Here is an 8,625-nt window from a genome sequence, read left to right on the forward strand (position 1 = left end):
TCACACAGAGCCTGGCATGGAGAACTGTTAGTGTGAGTTTGGTTAATATTACAATCATGGTTATATTCCCTTTCCCGGCTTATTTCACAGAGGGACCCTGACGGTGATGATCAGTTTAGCTTTGAGCGATGACACTTTGGGAAGCAAAGGGTGACAATGAAGGAAGCTATTGAGTAGCAGGTGCATCTCCCCCCGCCTCCCCCCCCAAAGTTCAAGGTCCCAAGGACCCATCACCATCATCATGATAACTTATGTAGTACTCACTGTGGGCCAGGAGATCTTCTAAGGGCTTTATATTCTTCAAAGTATTTAATCCTCCCAGCAACCCTCTATGCCAGATACTGCTGTTCATCCATGTTACAGATGGAGACATTGAGGCCCAGGGGGCTTAATTACCCACCACAGTCATACAGTTGGCAGAGCTAGGATTCAACCCAGGCACTTCCTCTCAACCAGTGGCTAAACTAGTGTCATTTGCTGCAAGGTCAGATATCATCATAGACAAGCCTCATGTCCCCGGAGTGTTCTCCCGGTTTCCAGCCCTGGAGGGAACAGGTCTAGGAGGTGCCAGGAGCTATGTCAGCTCTCAAATACTCGGTCCACTTCAAGCTAATGGCTTCCCTGGCTCTACTTCTCAACTGAAAAATGATGAGAGCGCTGCCTGCGGCTTTTCTACTGACAAATGTCACGATGTGTAATTAGGTGTTTGTGTGGCTCATTTTTTAGTGTCTGTCTCCCTGCTAGACGTATCTCAGTGCTGTCCCAATAAGAACTTTCCACAATGATGGAAGTCTTCTCTATCTGCACCGTCCAGTATGGTAGTCACCAGCGATCCGTGGCTATTGAACACTTTATATGTAATTAGTATGACTATGGAACTGAACTTTCAGTTTTATTTACTCATGTGACTAGAGGCTGTAAGCTCAATGAAAACAGGAACCATGTCTGTTGTTCATCCTTGTATCCCGTGCCCAGTTCAACAGATATTTGTTGACTAAGGGAATAATTAAATTCCAGCCTTGCTTTCGCCTTTGAAGTATGTCTATTCTGTATCCAAACCTCTTTTCTCTGCCAAATAGATCATCTTCCAAATGAAGGTGCTGCTCAGGACCCTGGAATTGCCAAGTCCATTCCTGTGGATCATCTTGTCCTACCCATGGAACCTTCTGAGGTAGATATCGGTATCTTGCTGTGACAAAATTGAGTCTTGGAAAGGTTGAATGACTTGTCTGAAGTCTCATGGCTGGTAAGTGAGCAGAGGCAGGATGTGAACCTAGCTACTCATGCTCTTCCCATTCACTGCACTACCTCACAGGTGAAATTTCTGGAAACATCAACTTAACTCCATGGAGAAGTGAATTTGAATCATGGGGATTCAAGCATCTGATAGGATAATTTCAGTACCCCTCTGATTGCCTCAGACAGGCGACTGCCTGAATATAAGACCTTGATGGCATCACTAACATGATCCTTGGGTATCTGCTAAGTGCCAGGCTCTGTGCCTGATCCCGTTGTGGTTCACAGATGGACACGAAGTGGATCCTGCTTCAGGGAGCTCCGGGCCAGCTGAGGAGGCAGACTGTTTCACTAGAGTGTGAGAGGTGGTTAGTCCAAGGCATGTGGGAGTGCCTCCAATTAATGGAGCTCCGGGAGCCCTTGCTTGGAGGCTCAGCTTCCCCAGAGACTCCAGAACTTGACTTTCCTTCCAGAGTGGGAGTGAGGGACACTTCAGGCTATTGTCATCTCTGGATGCATTTTTGGAGTGAGCAGCCAGGAGTAAGCAATTGTGGGACATATCATTGCTACCACTCTATGGGTTTGTGCCTGTGACAGACATCACTAATCGATCATCACGCTCTTTCTTGCCTCAGTGTAACTTATGCCTCCCATTATGTGTTAGAAGATTCAGTCACTCTTGCACAGTGTTCCTCAGTTATTTCCAGAGTCCCCATCGGGTTGCCTCACAGGTGTCCACAAACCAGGGTGTCAACTGCCATCACCATGTAGCAGCCACTTGCTATTTCTTTCCTGCATTGGCTCCCACAGGTCCTTGTCTGTGGTCCACAAATTACTTGGAATAGTCTCATCATGGCCCCTGTGGTTCCCTGTGAGGCCAACATGGGGGCATGCTCCAAATGTCCCCAAAGCTGTAGGTTAGGCAGTATTCAAGTAACAGAACAAAAAATGGCCTAAACAATAGGGGTTCTTGTTATCATACAACGGTAAGTTGGGATGTGAGTGATCTCACAGTTGACTCATGGCTCAGCAATGTCAACAAGGGCCCAGACTCTTTCCAGCCTTCTGTTCTGCCATCCTCAGGTTGGCACCTCATGGTCACAAGATGGTTGCCACAGCACCATCAAGTCTTCACCTGATACTCTCAAAATGTAGGAAAGAGGGGTTCAGGGAAGAGAACTCTCCTTATGAGCCTCCTGTTAACCAGGAAGGAAATCATTCCTAGAACTACCCCTTTCCCCATCTCCTCTCAGCTGTGGACTTCCCCTTACATTTCATTGGCCAGAAGCGGCCTAGCTGGGTGGGAGGAAACATTAGAACTCTGAGTTTAAGAGCAGGAGCTCTTGAGTCAGAAATACTGGGCACTGAATATCAAGATCACTGAGCAACCTTGGAAAAGTCACTTAGTGTCTCAGTGTCTAGGCTGGTTTCTGCATCTGTGCAGTGGAGGGTGATCATAACAGGCCCCACCCATCAGAGTTAAATGAGCAGTAACTTAGCTGATACCTGTCAAGGGCTTTGCATCATTGCCTGGATGGAGTTGGTGCCAAGTAGGGCTTCACAAATTGGGTGAAGACATGAAAGTATGCCTGTTTTCTCTGCCCTCTTCCTCTCCTCAGTGTACCAGGTTTTTCCCAAAGTGTGTTCCAGGGAACCTCTCAGGGGTCCTGCCAGATCAAAACTGTTTTCATAATAGTACAAAAGTCTTATTTGTCCTTTTCACTATCATTCTGTCATGAGTATATGGGGAAATGTTCTAGCATCTTCAAGACACTTGATACTGCAACAGGTTGAATGCATTGGCAGATGTGGCATACAGCTAGCTGCCTTCTATTAAGTCAGACATAACAGAGATTTTCAAAAATGTAAAATATCACTAGTGCTTTTTGTTTTGGGAAATCGAGGGGTTTTTTTGGTAAAAAGATTTTGCATTAACAGGTGATGAGTTTATTATTATTAATTTTAGATGAATGAATAAATATTTTAAAAAATTGCTTGGCTTTAATTTAAAATATGGTAAATATTGGTAGGTATAACCCACCTAAACAAAAACTCTTTGAAGTCTTCTATCAATTTTAAGAGTGTAAAGGGGTTCCGAGAACATAAAGTTTGAGAACCACTGATCAAGACACACATTTAGAATCCATTTCACCAAAAGAAAGCAAATCGTTTTTTGTTTTTTTTTTAAAGCTGTGTTTTTTAAAAAAATTATTTGTTTATTTTTGGGCTGCATTGTGTGGCATGTGGGATCTTAGTCTCCCCACCAGGGATCAAACTTGTACGCCTTCCCTTGGAAGCATGGAATTTTAACCACTGGGCTGCCAGGGAAGTCCTGCAAATAGTTCTTTAGTATTTATGGAGTGCCAGGCACTGTTTATATATATATATAAACTTTTCCAATCTGTGATAATCCCATGAGATAAAATATATCCACATTTACCTTTATCAAAATGTTTTTCCAGCTTTTTTGAGGTATAATTGGCAAATAAAAATTGTATTTGAGGCATATGACATGATTTGATATATGTATACATTATGAAATGTTACCACAATTAAGCAAATTAACAGTCTATCACCTTACAAAGTTATTTCTTTTTTTAGGAGGGTGTGGTCAAATCACTTAAGATCTATTCTTTTAGCAAATTTCAAGTATGCAATACAGTATTATTAACTATATCTCTATCCCCATTTTACAGAAGTAGAAGTTGAGGCACAGAAAACCAGTTTGTGTCCCCTGACAGCAGGCCATGGGCCAGGGCTTCATGTGCAGAACAGGACCCTCCAGAGCTCCTTCCTCCCAGGGAGCCTCGTCCAGCCCCTGCTGGGAAGAGGAATGGCCTCTCCCTCTCCCCTTCCCCCTCCTTCCCCCTCCTCCCTCTCTTCGCGTTCCTCTTGAGGGTTTGGCCCAGCCAACTGTGAAGGATTGTACCTGACAGGCGAGGCTGAAGTGGGAGCTGCAAGGAGGGGACGGGAGCCTGGGGTGACTTGGGTTACATAACAGGGGACAGTTATGTAACGGGGGCAGGCAGGGATGAAAGTGAGTCAGGGCAGAGGAAGAAACCAGGAGCTGGGGGAGAAGAAAGAGGACAGAGCAGAGGAAATGTATCCATTGCCAGCTGGGCAGATGCCATGCAAGGGGGAAACCAGAACAGGCTCAGGGCGGGCCTTCCTCTGGCGTGTCCCCTTCCCAGTGCCCCTGCCCTGGGAGACCCAGCTTCCCCTCTCTGGGCCCCATTGGGTCCAGACGATTACAAAACTCCTCCAATAACTTTTGACCAAACACCTTTACTGCTTAATTAACCAGAGCCAGTTTCTATTGCTTGCAAACAAAAACTTGAGTGATACAGAGCCCTTTCCTGTCCAAATACCAGAATCCATGGGAATCTGGAAACTTCTAGGCACTCACTATGCATGTCGAATGAGTAAGTGAACAATGGCTATTTATGCATTTTCTTGTAATCGTTTTACTGTCATATATTTTCTACCTGAAGGTCACTTTGGGGAACAAGTAGCCCAGTGGATTATTCTCACCCTTCTATTCTCTGCCACCAACAGGAGAATGGTCCTGCTATGATAGTCATTTAGTCAGTTGACAAGCATTACCAGGGTGCTGCACTAGGGGCCAGGGATGCAAACAAGAACAGGATGTTAGTGCTGTTGACCCAATATTTCCAGCTTGCTGACTTCCGGACGTGTGGTAGGATTGCACATCAGTCTCTTTGTGGGAAGGTGGGTGACCACTCCTGGCCAGTGAGTTGTAGTGGGAGTGATTGGTGTCATTTCCAGGAGAAAGATTCCATGGTTGTCAAGAGGCCCTCCTCTGCTTTCTTCCCTGTGGCACTATGCAAAATGGTGGCGTCCCTGCCAGCCTTGGGACCTTCTGGGTCTCTGAGTGCCTGGGTGACCATGGTGAGCAGAGACCCACGAGGTACATATGCATGAAGAAGAAAGAAACTTCACTCTTATGCAGCTAAGTGTCGAGGCTTGTGTGTTTCTGCAAACACAGCCCGGCCTCACCTGACTGATTAAATGTGCTGGTCTTCTAGGGGTTTACAGTCTGGTAGGGAAGGTGGACACATATGCTGAATCTCTGTCTGTCCCCCCAGATCCACTCTCCACCCCTCTTTTGCCCCAGGAAGCTGGGCTTTGTAGATTACCTCAATGGGCTCGCAGCCATCCGGCTTCTGGTTGGGTTTGGCCGAGAGGGAGCCCTGGCAGGAGATTGGAGAGAGGAAGGCGATGGAGGCCAGGGTATTTATTCCTGTGCCTTGGGCTGGAGATGGCCTTCAACTGAAAGTCACTCTTCTTTGTGAGGCAGCCATTTCCATGCAAATCTCTTTCCGTTGGATTCTGGTAACCACTCCTTCCCTGTGACCACTAACCCCAGGTGACACACTATCCTACACCTTTGTCACTAGCCCTTTTGTAAACAAACAATTGTAGTGGATTAAAGACCTCAGGGTGTTATACTCAGTGAGGTAAGTCAGAGGGAGAAAGACAAATACTGCGTGATGTAACGTATATGTGGAATTTTAAAAAGCCGAATTCATAAAAGCAGAGTCAAATGGTGGTTCGCAGGGGATGGCGGTTGGGGGGATAGAACAGATGCTGTTTAAGGTACAAGCTTGTAGTGAGTCCTAGGGATCCAATGCACAGGATAATGACTCTGTAGACAACAATACTGTATTATCATCATCGAACTTGCTAAGAGCCTAGAACGTATTCTAACCACTAAAAGGAAATGACAATTATGTGATGTGATAGAGGTGCTAATTATCCCTACAATGGTAATCATATTACTAAATATAAATGTATCAAACTAATAGCTTGTGCGCTTTAAATGTACATAATGTTATATGTCACATGTATTTCCACTGAAAAAAAAAAAAGGTAAGCTGTAAATTCTAGCTATTCCTCCTATCAAGAGGTGGAGTCTGTTTCCCTTCCCCCTGAATCAGGGCTGGCCTTGTGAATCTCTTTGCTCAGTGGAATGTGGTAGAAGTGATGCTGTGTATCATCTAAGGCTGGACCTGTAGAGACCTGCCGCTTCTGCTTTCACTTGCTTGGGACTCTCTCAGTTAGAACCTAGCTGCCAGGCTGTGAGAACACCAAGTGGCATGGAGAGGCCACAGGTTGGAGAGCTTCGGTGCTCTAGTCAACAGCCCCAGCTGAGCTTACAGCCGCCAGCCACGTGAGTGAGCCACCCGGACATCCAGCCCAGCTGAGCCTTCAGTTGACTGCAGTTCCAGGTGACAACATGTAGAGCGGAAGAATTGCCAGCTGAGCCTTGTCAACCCCTAGAATCTAAAGAGATAATAAAACTGTGTTGTTATGTTGAGCCACTAAGTTTTGGGATTCTTTGTTACCTGGCAATATTAACCCAAGCAATATTTTCTACATTGTCCCGTTTTGAGAGGATCATCTCTTCTGTTGGGACTGACTCATACAATCATGAGTAGACAGTTATAGATGTAGTACTTGCTCTGAGAGAGCTGGCACGGGGCCCAGGAGTTCAGAGGAAAGTTCCTACCTCTGACTTGGGGAGTCAGAGGCAATGACACCTAAGTTGACCCCTGGAGGCTGACTCTCAGCTAACTGGGTGAAAGATCAGGAAAATGGGGCTCTCAGTATAGGAAACCTCATGAGCAAAGGCCTAGGTAGCATTTGAAGAGCTGAAAGTAGTCCGAGGTAGCTGGAGCACAGGGAACAGGATGGTAGAGGCCCTAGAGGGAGGTTGAAGGGTGGAAAGGTAAGGCGTGTAGGTCTGTCCTGAGGGCAGTGGGGCCAACCAAAAAGTTTAAGCAGGGGTACACGATCAGAGGCAAATTCTGCAATTATTCCTCTGGCTGCTAGGAGGGAGATTGTCTTGGTCCATTCTGGCTGCAGTAACAAAATACAATAGACTGGGCAGCTTATAAACAACAGATACTTATTTCTCACAGTTCTAGAAGTTGGAAGTCCAAGATCAGGGTGCCAGAATCGTCGGGTTCTTGTAAAAACTCTCCTCCTAGATTGTAGTTGGCTGCCTTCTCACTGTGTCCTCACATGGTGGAGAGAGAGCTCTGTTGTCTCTTCCTCTTCTTACAAGGACACTAATCCCATCATGGGGGCTCCACCCTCGTGACCTCATCTAAACCTAATTGCCTCCCAAAGGCCCCATCTCCTAATACTATCATATTGTGGGTTAGGGCTTCAATGTATGAATTTAGGAGGATCACAAACATTCAGTCCATGATGGAGACAGATTGGGGAGAGACCCATCTGCAGTTACAGAGAGAATGTGGAGCTGATGTCTGGATTTCAGTAAATCTTACCTGGTGAAATAGTCGAACTTGGCTGACAGGGAAGACCAGTGTGGCCACACAGGGATGAGGAGGTCCTGGGAGGTCCAAGACCCCCCAACCCCTTCACTTCCTTATTTTACTTTAATACAGCTTATGGTAAAACAGCTTCTCTCACTACAAAACTAACATATGCTTATTGCAGAAAACCCAGAAAATACTATAAATCCTAAATATCATGGCACATGGTTGAATGTTATTTGAAAAAACTTAAATGACTGTATCATATTTCATTGTCAGCCCAGAGAGATAATTAACCTGACAACGTTTTCTCTTTTCTTCCAGTCTTATTGAGATATAATTGACATTGTGTAAGTTTAAGGTATACAACATGATAATTTAATACATGTATATATTGTGAAATGATTACCTCTATAAAGTTAGTTAGCACCTCCATTATCTCACATAATTACCATTTTTGTGTGGTGGTGTTGGTGGTGGAGAGATCATTTAAGATCTGCTCTCACAGCAACTTTCAAGTAAACAATAGAATGTTACTAACTATAGTCACCATGCTGTCCATTACATCCCCAGAACTTATTCATCTTATAACTGGAAAGCTGTACCCTTTGACCAATATTTCCCCATTCCCTCCCATCCCCTCACTCCCACCCCAGCCCCTGGCAACCACTATTCTACTTGCTGTTTCTGTTAATTTGGCTTTAAAAAGATTTTACATATAAGTGAAATCATATAGTTTGTCTTTCTGTGTCTGGCTTGTTTCACTTAACATAATACCCTCCAGTTTCATTTATGTTGTCACAAATGGCATGACTTCCTTCTTTTCTATGTCTGAATTCTATCTATCTATCATCTATCTATCTATCTATCACATTTTCTTTATCCATTCATCTGTCAGTAGACACAGATTGTTTGCATGTCTTTGGGTATATACCCAGAAGTGGGATTGCTGGATCATATTTAATATTTGAGGAGCCTCCATACATTCTTCTATAATGACTGTACCAATTTATATTCCCACCAACAGGGCACAAGGATTGTCCTTTCTCCACATTTTCACCAACGCTTGTTATCTCTTGACAACGTT

Source organism: Monodon monoceros, unplaced genomic scaffold (genome assembly GCF_005190385.1).
Source record: "Monodon monoceros isolate NGI ecotype Baffin Bay Population unplaced genomic scaffold, NGI_Narwhal_1 Super_Scaffold_13, whole genome shotgun sequence".
In the NCBI taxonomy this organism is placed as follows: domain Eukaryota; kingdom Metazoa; phylum Chordata; class Mammalia; order Artiodactyla; family Monodontidae; genus Monodon; species Monodon monoceros.